The 12,665-nt window shown below is 32.4% G+C and overlaps 1 protein-coding gene across 3 annotated transcripts in view; it reads left to right on the top strand.

Moving 5' to 3' along the window:
• Positions 1-11,101: 11,101 nt before the first annotated feature.
• The window catches only part of LOC145261125 (rap1 GTPase-activating protein 1-like), a 1,259,270-nt gene continuing 1,257,706 nt past the window's right edge, over positions 11,102-12,665 (top strand). For all 3 annotated transcript variants that reach the window (XM_080119382.1, XM_080119381.1, XM_080119380.1), the window contains exon 1: positions 11,102-11,488. The gene's annotated coding sequence lies outside the window, so the exon portion shown is untranslated. The remainder of the gene's footprint in view (positions 11,489-12,665) is intronic.

The following is a 12,665-nucleotide window of genomic DNA, read 5'->3' as shown; positions in this document are numbered from 1 at the left end:
ATTTAGTTGGCCAAAAACGTGGTGAGAGGACAACAATTATGAAAGTCAGTTGGGGGATTTGGAGTTCCTATCCTGTCGCGGTAACCACCTGACGAAAGCCAGAGAGATGGTTGGCTGAAACGTTGTCAAACAACAAGTTAAAGATGAGGATAACATTTCCTAATAAATGAATAAATAATAAAGAAAGTCAATAACATAATAATTGTAAGAGCACTAGGAACAGTCGAAAAAGAAACTAGAGAAAAACAATAAGAGAAATTGAAATCAAAGGAAAGGCTGAAACTATGCAAGAGACAGCAATAATCGTCGGATGCAGAAACTAACTCAATTATATGGACATTTCCACATAAACTACAAACATAATATGGACATTACAATCAGTAAAACAAAAAATGGAAGGAACATTAAACCAATGAAACTAAAACTGCTAGAAAGGTCATATACTGCGCTCCCCACAAAAAAAAACATCAGCCTTGGCTGATACGACACAAAATAATTGTGAAGGGGCATGGAGGATGGAAAGTCTAAGGAGGAAGATCACTAATCAGACCTCCACTAAAAGATAGCAAAGTACTCTCGCTATAAATCATAACAATGTTCTTTGTTATGGGGTTAAATGGTAATAAACAAAAGGAACACAAGATTTTTAGGAACAAACATGTATTCACATATATTACAGGCAAAACAGGTGGAGCAATACCCTTCCTCAACGGTGGGGTGTTTTCACCCGACTGTCTTGCTCGCGTGCCAAACCGGGCACCGGTACTCAATACCGGAAGTGACACCACCAGAGGAAGTAACGTCATAAGATAGTCCATTAATCTCATGGAGGGGCGTCTCCAACATTCTTCAAAAAAACCTACCATTCTTTTCGATATGATACGCTATCATTTTTCTGTCTATTTGATTTCAACCCAAAGTAGTAACTTACCCTGCCCCCCCCTCTCTCTCTCTCTCTTTCTCTCTCTCTCTCTCTCTCTCTCTCTCTCTCTCTCTCTCTCTGGTTTGCGTACCTCATTTTCATAACCTGCAAGGCTGTCTTAACAGTCTCGAAAATTATTCTTTCCAAAATTGTGGGAGTAGGAGTTTTGGTTTTAATCTTATTTTGTTTCTTGTTTCTTGTGTCTTTAAACCAACTATACGAGTAATCAAGTGAAATTTTATTTGTTTTCAGTGTAAGAATGTTATTTTTCGATACCGCTTTTTTAAATCGATTGTTTTGTCAGATCTTTGAAACTTCTTTTATTAATTTTAGGGATTTTTTCACTTTATTGCTTGTCCTCTCTTGCTTGTGTCTTTACCTTAAAACCCTTTAGTGAGAGAAGTTGTCTGTTATTCCTTCCCGTAATGGCTTGTTTTGAACTTATATTAAGTACAATACTTTTTTTTAAATGGAGAGTAAAAACCGCGTTGTGGATGAGTTTTCGGCAGCTCTGTAACTTTCACTTTTTCTATTTTCTCACTCAATACTCATTTACAATGAGCGATGTTTCTGACGAAGGGAGGAGAAAATAGTTGTACTCTGGGGCGGCAGTGTTTTTTTTTTTCAGAGCAGTCGTGTAAGATGCCTATTTTCCTTCTCTATCTCTATCTTTGTGGTCATGTCACAACACTAAGCAAAAGCAATATGTAGTAACAGCAGTGCATATTAATAGGAGATGGACAGTTTAAGAGAAACTCTCCACCGAAACAACTATCTAGAGAGCATGACGTCAGCTCCAAGAAATCTGAACCAAACACAAAATGACTCAGAAACTCACCACAGTTTGTATACCATATATGAAGGGCTTGTCTGAAAAACTTCAACGAATATGTAATCCATATGGCATCAGGACAGTATTCAGGAGTGGTTCAACTCTCCGGAAACAGATTGTGAGAGTCAAGCCCCCTACAGAAAAAAATCATAACTAAGAACTGTGTATATGGAATCCCATGTAAATGTGGAAAACTATACGAAGGTGAAACGTGTCGTCCGTTGAAAGTACGGTTAAAAGAACATCGAAAAGCTGTACTACGTGGAGAGACTGAAAAGTCAGGTATAGGTGAGCATATCTGGAAAGAAAAGGGAAACCATCTACCATTATGGGACGAAGTAAAAAATTATAGACAGAGAGGAACGGTGGAGAGTAAGACGACTTAAAGAAGCAGCAAATATGCTGGGAAATAACCAACTGCTAAGCAGACATAGTATAGAATTCAATACGATATGGGAACCAGTAATTATAAACAATAGATAATATATACAAAAAAACCATTAATATATACAAGTAATAAGTATAGAGATAGATATACATTAATATATAATAATAATTAGTAATAATTGGTGATATTTATAACTAGAAATAAAAAGTAGGTTTAAGGCTCCTAAAATTCGTACTAGGATCCGTTGCGCAGTGCAGTGGTTAGAGTACCGGAAAAAATCAATTGTAAAAGTGATATTCTCTGGTAGGTTGAAGGTTTAATCCTCAGTGTGGGCGACTGAAATATACATTTGTGAATTACGTAGGACGGAACAAGAGCATGCTACCTCCATGAAGTAAATAAAGGGTTCCGCTCGAAATTTCGTCCAAATTCCCGAGTTTGACAAGATACACCTGAAGAAGGTTGGAGGTTATATCAACCGAAACGTTGTTAAAATCACACTTAAGATGAGAACAGTAAGCCGATGAATAATAATATTTATAACCAATCCTCATCTTAAAAATTCAGAAACGTAATATTTTTATATGCATATATTCGTTTCTTATGATTCAATTTTCCCAGATATAAACTCCTCCTTTTTATTGGAATTTAATTTCGTAATGAAATTAATGTTGGAACTGATAATGACTGATTTCTTTACTTGGCCGGTGTGCTAGTGTGTGTGTGTGTGTGTGTGTGTGTGTGTGTGTGTGTGTGTGTGTGTGTGTGTGTGTGTGTGTGTGCTCGCGCGTGCATGCGTGCGTGCGTGCGTGCCTGGGGATGAGACTTTCTTTTTATATTTTGAAGTATAGAACCGTATCCCTATCACAAAATATAAATGGACCGAACAATTGCGATTCGATCTTAATTATAAAATAATTAAATGAAAACAATCATTGAATTAGCAAACAATCACGATGAATAGTAAGTTAATGAGATGGTCCTTTGTAAGGCAATATGCAAAGTAGGTAACCTTAATACTTATATTTTGCACATACTCAGTCTATTAAAATTATTGTTTTCTTTTTATTATATGAATTTGGTGTTTAGAATCTCTGTGTGTGTGTGTGTGTGTGTGTGTGTGTGTGTGTGTGTGTGTGTGTGTGTGTGTGTCAAGACAGAAATGGAAAGTATCTGAATCTTAACGAAAACGTTGATATAACTTCTGTTGTGACTGGTGCCTGCAACGGCGTAGATTTTCTCTTTTTTTTTTTTTTTTGAGGGGTGGGGGTCAAGGTAGCACTCGTTAAGCTTTTTTTTATTTGGTAAGCTTTTCTTCACTTAAAATAAGCTTCCCATGCAGACATTGTTTTTCTTATAAATGTACATTTTAGTAAATGGCTGCCAAAATAACATTTCCTGGTTAATCAAATATTTCGCATCATTTAAATTAATATTTCTATGATTATAACTTACGTTTTTTCATTACGAATTACATTTTTTACAGACACAAGTCCAGCAAATTGACTGCAATAATATTTACTCCGATTCTTATAATTCTTAACCTGTTATTGTTTATCTGTTTTATAGTTACAAAGAACGTTATTTTCTATTACGTGTGAAGGAATGAAAATTAATCATCCGAGATTTTCACACAAAAAAAAATGATAATAAAAAAAAAACACAGACTTAACAAAAAATGTGTACAAACAAAAATAAAAGAATAAATATTCCCGAACAAAACCTGGTTCTGCCAGCTAGTAGGTATTACTGAGGTTTCTATCTAATTTTTTACTCCTAGCTAAGTGAAGGAGAGATGTGTTCCTACTCTTCATAAGATTAGTAGAGAAATTGACTTTACTGTTACTCTATTTCCACACCTATAGAAACTGATAACCCGAACTGGTCACCTATCTAGATAGTGATCAGACTTGTCATTTCTTAACTTCGATGATCTGACAAAAATCAATGTTTCTACATAACACAATCATTAGTTCTACAGACGATAAGATAAATTTAGATCACCATTTCAGCAGCAAAAAAAGCTCCATCTCTAAGCATCGTTGGAAATATTACACAAAAATAGGAATAAAAAAAGACTTAAAGAAACAGAAGAAGACAGCAAAATATAATAGCAAGATTGAAAGTGCTGAATGAAAGAGACGACTAAGAGGTGGCACCAGTTAAGATGAATGAAAGACGGAAATAGGAAAACATCCGAGGAAAACAATTCAGAAATAGCTAAGTAAAACTCAAGTGATAACACAAAATAAATAAGTAAAAGATGTAAAGAAATGATAAGTACAAAAAAGCATAAAAAGATAAAGCTGAAGTATTGAAAGGATTGAAATACAGACGGTTTTGTTTTAAAGAATTCGTTTATAAAGAAAAATGGCAAGATGAAAACGATGAAAAAAGCAGACAGCATTGTTTTCGTTTTACTTCAAGAGATTTTTTTTCTTTTGTTATTTTTGTATTTTACTTGATTTCATAAAAAAGTAAAAATAAAAATCTATCAAAATATTTCCATTGAATTTGATTTCGACTCCTTAGAAATCAACAGATATAAAAGGGGATAATGAAGATGGAAACATGAAAGCGGTTATTTATTTAAATATCTATTTACCGTTTGACTGTTGCCGTTTTTTCACAGTTTTACTTATTTTATTTATTTATTTATTTTACATTTCGGTCGTGTTAGTTTTCCTGTGTCCTTTTGGCAATCATTCGTCTGAGAATTTCAAACTAAATCCACCATTTAACCCAAGTAGAATAGAAAATTCCACGTTTAATGCCTAGGATCAGTTAACATTTTATTTAATTTTATTTCGAATTAATTTTCTATTTTCGTCTTGTGTTTATCTTTACTGATGACTACAACAAAAGATTCTTAAAAACTCTGAAGAGTATAATTATCGAAACATTGTAAAATGGCAACAAGGTGATGAAAATAATCTGAACCTTAATATATAAAATAAAGTCAATTTCTTAATCCTTACTTTGTTATCGGTAGCTTTCTCCCTGTCTTTTAATAGGCCGATCGTAGACAAACTGGCAGTTGTGGCCAATGCAACATTAGGCGTATCAGAATTTAGGGGGAATTTTTGACACCCCTAACACGAAACTGCCAATAAAATATAAAAAAAACTCGTAATTTCTCTTTTTAAAGTGGGTTGTTTATTTTCTTTATGGATTATACTTCCAAAATAAACTATTAAAGTTGTATAAAAAGTAATAGAAATATTATTTTTTATTTTTTTAAAAAACAGTGTTTACAAAGTTCCGGTGCGCTTCCATGCAGCCATTCTTTTTACGTAATGAAATCAATTGAATTTACTAGTTAAATATTGTTCAATTTTTAAAATTTTAAAATCTATCAAAATTTTTCTATTGATTCAATTTTTACGATATTTTCAGAAGCAATGTGAAATTTTATGCTCTTTCCAATAAACTGAATATAATATTTTAGACAAACGTTTTTTTTTAATTCCCCCATGTCTATTTAAATTTAAATAATTAATTAATGTACCAAAGTTTTATATATCACAAATTGAAGATAAAAGATAAATAAATAATATATTGCAAATTAAAACAAAAAGAAAAGAAGCGTTTTTTGGAAATTTACCTGTAAAGTCAAAAGTGTAAAAATCTTTTTTTTTAAAAAAAACACGTTGATTTTTTTTAATTGGAAGCCCATGTTCTGCTTATATTGTCCAGTAAGTAATGGACGATAACAAAAGTTTTTTTCTATTTCATTTAATGCTTTCTTTTTTTTAGATATTAAAAAAAAAAAATTCACTTGACAAAAAGGAATGAAAATATAATAAATCAAAAATTTATGTATTTCGTTGAGAAAAAAAAATTCCTGGGGTGTTTTTTTTTTTTAAGGAATAATCTTATGGGTAAAATTTGACTATTTTTAAACTATGGGAACACATATTTCTCCAGGTACAAAGCTACACGCCTAACGCGAACGTGTGGTTTTAATGTCCTTTTGTTCATCCGTAGTTCAAAACAAGATTACTTCCGGTTTTTCGAAAAATATTTCTATGATCGCGAGTTTTTCAAATAGTCGTTTAAAAAATTATATTATTTAAAAAATAAATGGAATTTAAAACATAAATATGGATGAATTCTTAACAATGAAGAATAGAACTACACCTTGAATTATTTTGTTTTTTAGGTAAGTGACATTTTGGAATTTATATCGATTTTTTATACTCGAAGGAAGAAAAATTTCGTTGATTTTCTTCAAATCTTTTTTAAAGAAAGCCGATTAAAAGAAACAAATATTGCCTGATTTGCTATTAAACCTGTTATTTTAAAAAAATTTGGTCTTTGCTTCTTTAATTGAAAAAAAAATTAGGGGTTGAATTAAATTTTTCAAGTAGTTATAAGCTTATAAAAATAGGAGGTCAAATTATTCCATTTTTTTTTTTCACGCATTCTTAAAATCGGTTTCTGACACTGCTAGTGCAACATATAGAATTAAAAATTGGAGATTATTATTTTTAGATTAGAAGTTATTAGCACAGGTTGTTTGTTTATAAAAAAAGAGTGACGGGACGAACAGGCAGGTTGTTTGTTTATAAAAAAAGAGAGACGGGACGAACAGGCAGGTTGTTTGTTTATAAAAAAAAAGAGAGACGGGACGAACAGGCAGGTTGTTTGTTTATAAAAAAAAAAAGAGAGACGGGACGAACAGGCAGGTTGTTTGTTTATAAAAAAAGAGAGACGGGGCGAACAGGCAGGTTGTTTGTTTATTAAAAAAAGAGAGACAGGACGAACCGGCAGGTTGTTTGTTTATATAAAAAAAAAGAGAGACGGGACGAACAGGCAGGTTGTTTGTTTATAAAAAAAAAGAGAGACGAGATGAACAGGCAGGTTGTTTGTTTATAAAAAAAGAGAGACGGGACGAACAGGCAGGTTGTTTGTTTATAAAAAAAGAGAGACGGGGCGAACAGGCAGGTTGTTTGTTTATTAAAAAAAGAGAGACGGGACGAACAGGCAGGTTGTTTGTTTATAAAAAAAAAGAGAGACGGGACGAACAGGCAGGTTGTTTGTTTATAAAAAAAAAGAGAGACGGGACGAACAGGCAGGTTGTTTGTTTATAAAAAAAAGAGAGACGGGACGAACAGGCAGGTTGTTTGTTTATAAAAAAAAGAGAGACGGGACGAACAGGCAGGTTGTTTGTTTATAAAAAAAGAGAGACGGGACGAACAGGCAGGTTGTTTGTTTATAAAAAAAGAGAGGCAATGACGTGATGAGGATCGCCTCGTCACATAACGGTTCATGGGACGCGATTTTTGGGGAAGATTCATAATAATTAGAAGGGAGTCTTTTTCAGGGAGTCAGGGAGAGCAGATAAAAAAACCCTGTCTCTGGTTCTCCGAGAATATGAATTGGCAGAGTTCTATGGAGGGGACGAGATAGAAATAAATTGCAGCTAAAACTATAGATCACAACCTTCTTCTAAGGATGAGAGACAACGACGCGACTTCAACCATGGTGACTGAATAAACCCATTTGTTCAGAAAGAAATCAGATTTGTGTCTGTTGTTATTCATAGAGAGAAATTTTGTTTCAGAGACATGGTCACGAGGCATAGGAGCAGGATATAAGGTACGTTTAGTTTCGTTTCATAACATTCCCGAAATGATTGATGTGCCGTAATTGGGAAGCTTGACACAAGGCAATATTCCTAAAAAATAATATTTGATTCTGATTTGTTAGATTTTGGTTTGTTTGTTGTTGTTGTTTGTATGTTTTTTTTTTGGGGGGGGGGGTTCGATCCTTGCAGTGTGTTGTTAAAAAGAATAAAATGTAATTCTATTCACTTTCTTTCATTGTCCGGGTGGAATTATTGTTTTAAAAAATCGTTTAAAGGATTAGAGCAAAAAAATAATATTTTGGGGGAAAAAAGACAAGCATTATAGTTTACATATATACAAAAAAGAAAAACAAATTGCAAATAAAAAAATTGCCAGGCAACGCCGAATAGGTGCAGCTAATACATAAACATATTATAAATAACATAATATAATTTCAATGAAATATCGTTAAATAAAAATATATCATTATCACTTTCCACTTTTATTTACTCCAATTATTTACCTAATCTTTGATTGATATATATATATATATATATATATATATATATCCCTCCTCTCCCTATGTATATAAAATGTACTCATTTTTCCCCTCTCATTTTAACCTTAATAAGATTAGAAATCGAAACATTTCATGCAAATGTAATATGCACAAATTGCGCCATAATATCTGATGTGTGTTATAGGAATATTACCTCTCCAGTTCCTCGATAATCGTAGATTCCTATATTTTTTCTGCTATGAGTTCCCTGCCAAAATCGGTTAAAATCACTGGAGGTAGTAAAATCTTTTCTCTCTGATTAATTCCTAATTCCCCAGCCACCCATTAACACTATTGTGTGATCGTTCACAAGGGACAGTTACGAACGAATGCCGGTTTCGGTTTTCTGTACTTCGTAGTTGCTTAAAAAAACTGGAATGGAATTTCACCGTGCCTTTCCGTTCGATACTTCCTATTGAGTGAAACGCACCACGGAATTAACCGATAGCGACATTCCCACAAACATTAATTCTTATCCCACGCTTACTTTTACGTTGATTTATTACCATTTTTTCCCCAACATTTATACACTAAAATAAAAAAAAAAGGATTCTTTCCATTTTTTTTCTTTTTCGCTTTCGGCTGTGTTTCTTTGTTTTTGTTTTTCCGACCACGTTCATCATTTTTCACCCTTATTTTTGCTTTTTGTTTTTTCCGATTTCTTTTTTAAAGAAGTTTTACGTTTGTTTGATGTTTTTTTTCTGTTTTCGTTTATCCGATTTTGGGGGAAAGATTTTTTTTATTATTGTAACAGTGTTATTAATTCGCTTATTCTTTAATTTACCCCCCCCCTACACACACACCTACAAACACTCGGCAAACGCCGGGTACCCCCGCTAGTATATATATATATATATATATATATATATATATATATATATATATATATATATATATATATATATATATATATATATTGTTATAAATATATATGGGGTATGTCGTCTGCATAGATGCTATTTTATTTTGATTATATGTGATTATAGATGTCTTGTACTGATATTAAAATAGACATGTTCTTCGTCATAGCCATTTACTTTTTATCAGTTTGCTCGAGCTGGGGATACAGCATCCTACCGGATGGCAGATAGTCATTTGCTAACTCAAATATTCCACCTGATCTTTTTAAGATTCTGACTGCCTACCCTTATGTGGGCAAATGGGTGGTCCACATTTTCTCATTTACTTTTTCTGGCTAGATTTATCTTATTTTATCTATATATTTTTAATTTCTTTATAAAATTACCTTTTACTTGTCGGATTTTTCTTTTTCTGTGTATATGTATTGGGTATATGTATATTTCACACCTGACTCAGTTCAAACACATGTAAAACAGAAACCACAATTAGTTCAGAGCTGTAATTTGCCACATAACCCGTAGAGATATAAATCATTGCACATGCAAAATTTCAGCTAGATTAGACAACTGGAAGTGGCTCAGGGACATTACTTATTGCACGCCCCTTGTATATATAGACTGTAATTGAATTTCTTTTAATATTCCTTCGTCTAATTATTAATTATTCCTCCAACCAAAACTCTACACCAGGATAGAACTCATTTGTCTTTTCAGTATCTCTGCCCTGGCCTGACAAATGTAAACATTGAATGAGGTCGTATCTGAAACATGTACGCACATATGTAGCCAACAATGTTCGTATAAATACAAATTTATACCATATATATATATATATATATATATATATATATATATATATATATATATATATATATTATATGTACATATATATATATATATATATATATATATATATATATATATATATATATATATAATCAGTTATCATTCTAAAAACCAAAAGATGTAGTTAATTCACACTCATATTTTTTTTTATTACACGTGTTTCATTGAGTAGCAAAAGATCACTAAACAACGTCTCAGATACAAATGGATGTTTCTAAAAAAACTCGTATGTTATGTGGAATGAAAAAAGAATTTGGAGAAGAAAAAAGATAAAAAGGGAAATGGAGATGTGAAAAATTTGCAAAAATATAAATTAAAATAAACATTTATTGTAGTGGTTATAGGTACAACACACACACACACACACACACACACACACGCACACACACACAAACAACAACAACAACAACAACAACAACAACAACAACAACAACAATAATAATAATAATAATAATAATAATAATAATAATAATAATAATAATAATAAAGTTATAAACACACGTGGGAAAGAATATAAAAAGAATATTTTTAAGGAATACAAATTTTCAAACTAGTGTAAATTTGATGGAATTTTAGTTTGAGTACGTTTTTTTTCCCCTAATAAGTTGTTAGTGTATTAGCAACTCTATATATTTTTCTGGCCACAATTGGGCCAAGATCACAGTGTGGTATCTGTTCTGATGCTACACTTCACTTTTTCTGTTCTCGGTCAGTGGAGGAGAAATCCTTCATGACTGAGACAAGTTTCATTTTTATCCAGCGTGCCCTTTTTGGGGACCTGGATTTCCCCTACATAAAAAAACCGACCTTGTGTCTCGCTCTGTCCTCGTGGAGAGGCAAGTAAATATGAATAATATAAGTAAAGAAAACAAAAATAAGAATAATCCTTTAAATTATTGTTGAAACCACCCGCTTTTGAAGGACCCCTCCCTCCAGAAATATCATCATCTACACCGCCGGTCAGGTGGGTGTTGTTATAATTAGGCAGCACTGTCAGCTCTGATATAATATATCGATGCAAAGTAAATTCATAGCCTAAGAATTATATTATGAGTGTGATGATGATGATGGCGATAACGACACCGGTGCCGATCATATCAACAATAGAGAGGGTAGCAAACTCTTCTCCACTTGCAAAGAGGTGGTCATGAGGTACGCAAGAAGTCCTTGCACGCATTAGCTTTCTACCTCTCTTCTTGGTAAACGCTACCCTTTTTCTAGCTCGGCTTCCTTAACAACCCCTCTTTTATGTGTTTTCCGAATCAACTCATCATATTTTTCTTTTTCCGCGTTGATTCCTTCATTCTTTCATTCTCTCTGATCGCGGACGAGAATCAACCGATTTTAACATTCTCTCTGGATCCACGTAGCCTTGAGTACAAACCCCTCTCCTATTTAATGGACTTAAAGCTATTGTTACCGCGACCCACAAACTCGAATAAACGGCAACAAAAACACACCACCCCAACCGATTAAAAAAAAAAGCTCTGGGTGGATTGTTAAGTAAAAAGGTAAGCATTAATAAATTATGAATTTGCTATATAATTTATTTTTCTTTTATTTCTTCAGGACAAATTACGTTTTAACAAGGATGTATATAATAAATTGCTGTACGTTGCTTAACTTTGGTGATCTGACGTGCGTGAACTGAACTGGTGTGTCAACGTGATTATGCCGTGTATATATATATATATATAAATATATATATATATATATATATTTATATATATATATATATATATATATATATATATATATATACATATATATATATATATACACACACACACACACACACACATTGGCTGATGAATAGCAGCTACTCATATAGACTCGAACTTCTACTTTTTTTTTTTTTTTTTACTTATATTTATTTCCTAATAGGCAACAGCCATCGATCATCACTTAATTGATAAAACTGTGGGCAATTACTATTTCATAAATATAAATTCAATATTATGGAGAAATATAAGATATTACATGTATACATTTTTCAGTATTTACTTCAAGAGTGCTCAATACGTGAGTAGAGCTTAGTATTAGTATTATGATATATTTGTGACAAGTAAGTTATACATAAACGCGTATCTTTTCATTCTCGGAAGAATCATTAAACTAATTCAGTTAGTCTGATGATTTTCCTCGAGAATGAATAAATATTTATGTGTAACTGTGACCAGACACACACACACACACACACACACACACACACACACGCATATATATATATATATATTTCAGGTATCCATGTAAAATCCAAATGTTATATATTTATTTATATATTTTTAAATTGACAATTCCCTACAGAGACGAAAGACACAGTCATCTATGTGACTTACATGATATGAATATATTTTCATATCTTCCTTTATGTGTGTGTCTGTGTGTATTACGCATACATATATGTATGTGGTTTTGTGTGAAAGAGAGAATTTATATAAAGTCGACGATATATATATATATATATATATATATATGTATATATATATATATATATATATGTATATATATATATATATATACTAGTATGGCTACGCGGCGTTGCCCGGGCGTTTGGAGGTGTATGTTGAGCAAAAAAAAAAAAACAGTCGTAGTAGGAAGGCAGGCTCGAATCCGTATCGCCAAGGAGGAAAAGAACGGGAAAAACCTGACGTCTTTGCTGTTATGACCACCGCTAAACCGGAAGTT

Source organism: Euprymna scolopes, chromosome 37 (assembly GCF_053919585.1).
Source record: "Euprymna scolopes isolate OS-2025 chromosome 37, ASM5391958v1, whole genome shotgun sequence".
Classification (NCBI taxonomy): domain Eukaryota; kingdom Metazoa; phylum Mollusca; class Cephalopoda; order Sepiida; family Sepiolidae; genus Euprymna; species Euprymna scolopes.
This window is presented reverse-complemented; position numbering and strand designations above follow the sequence as displayed.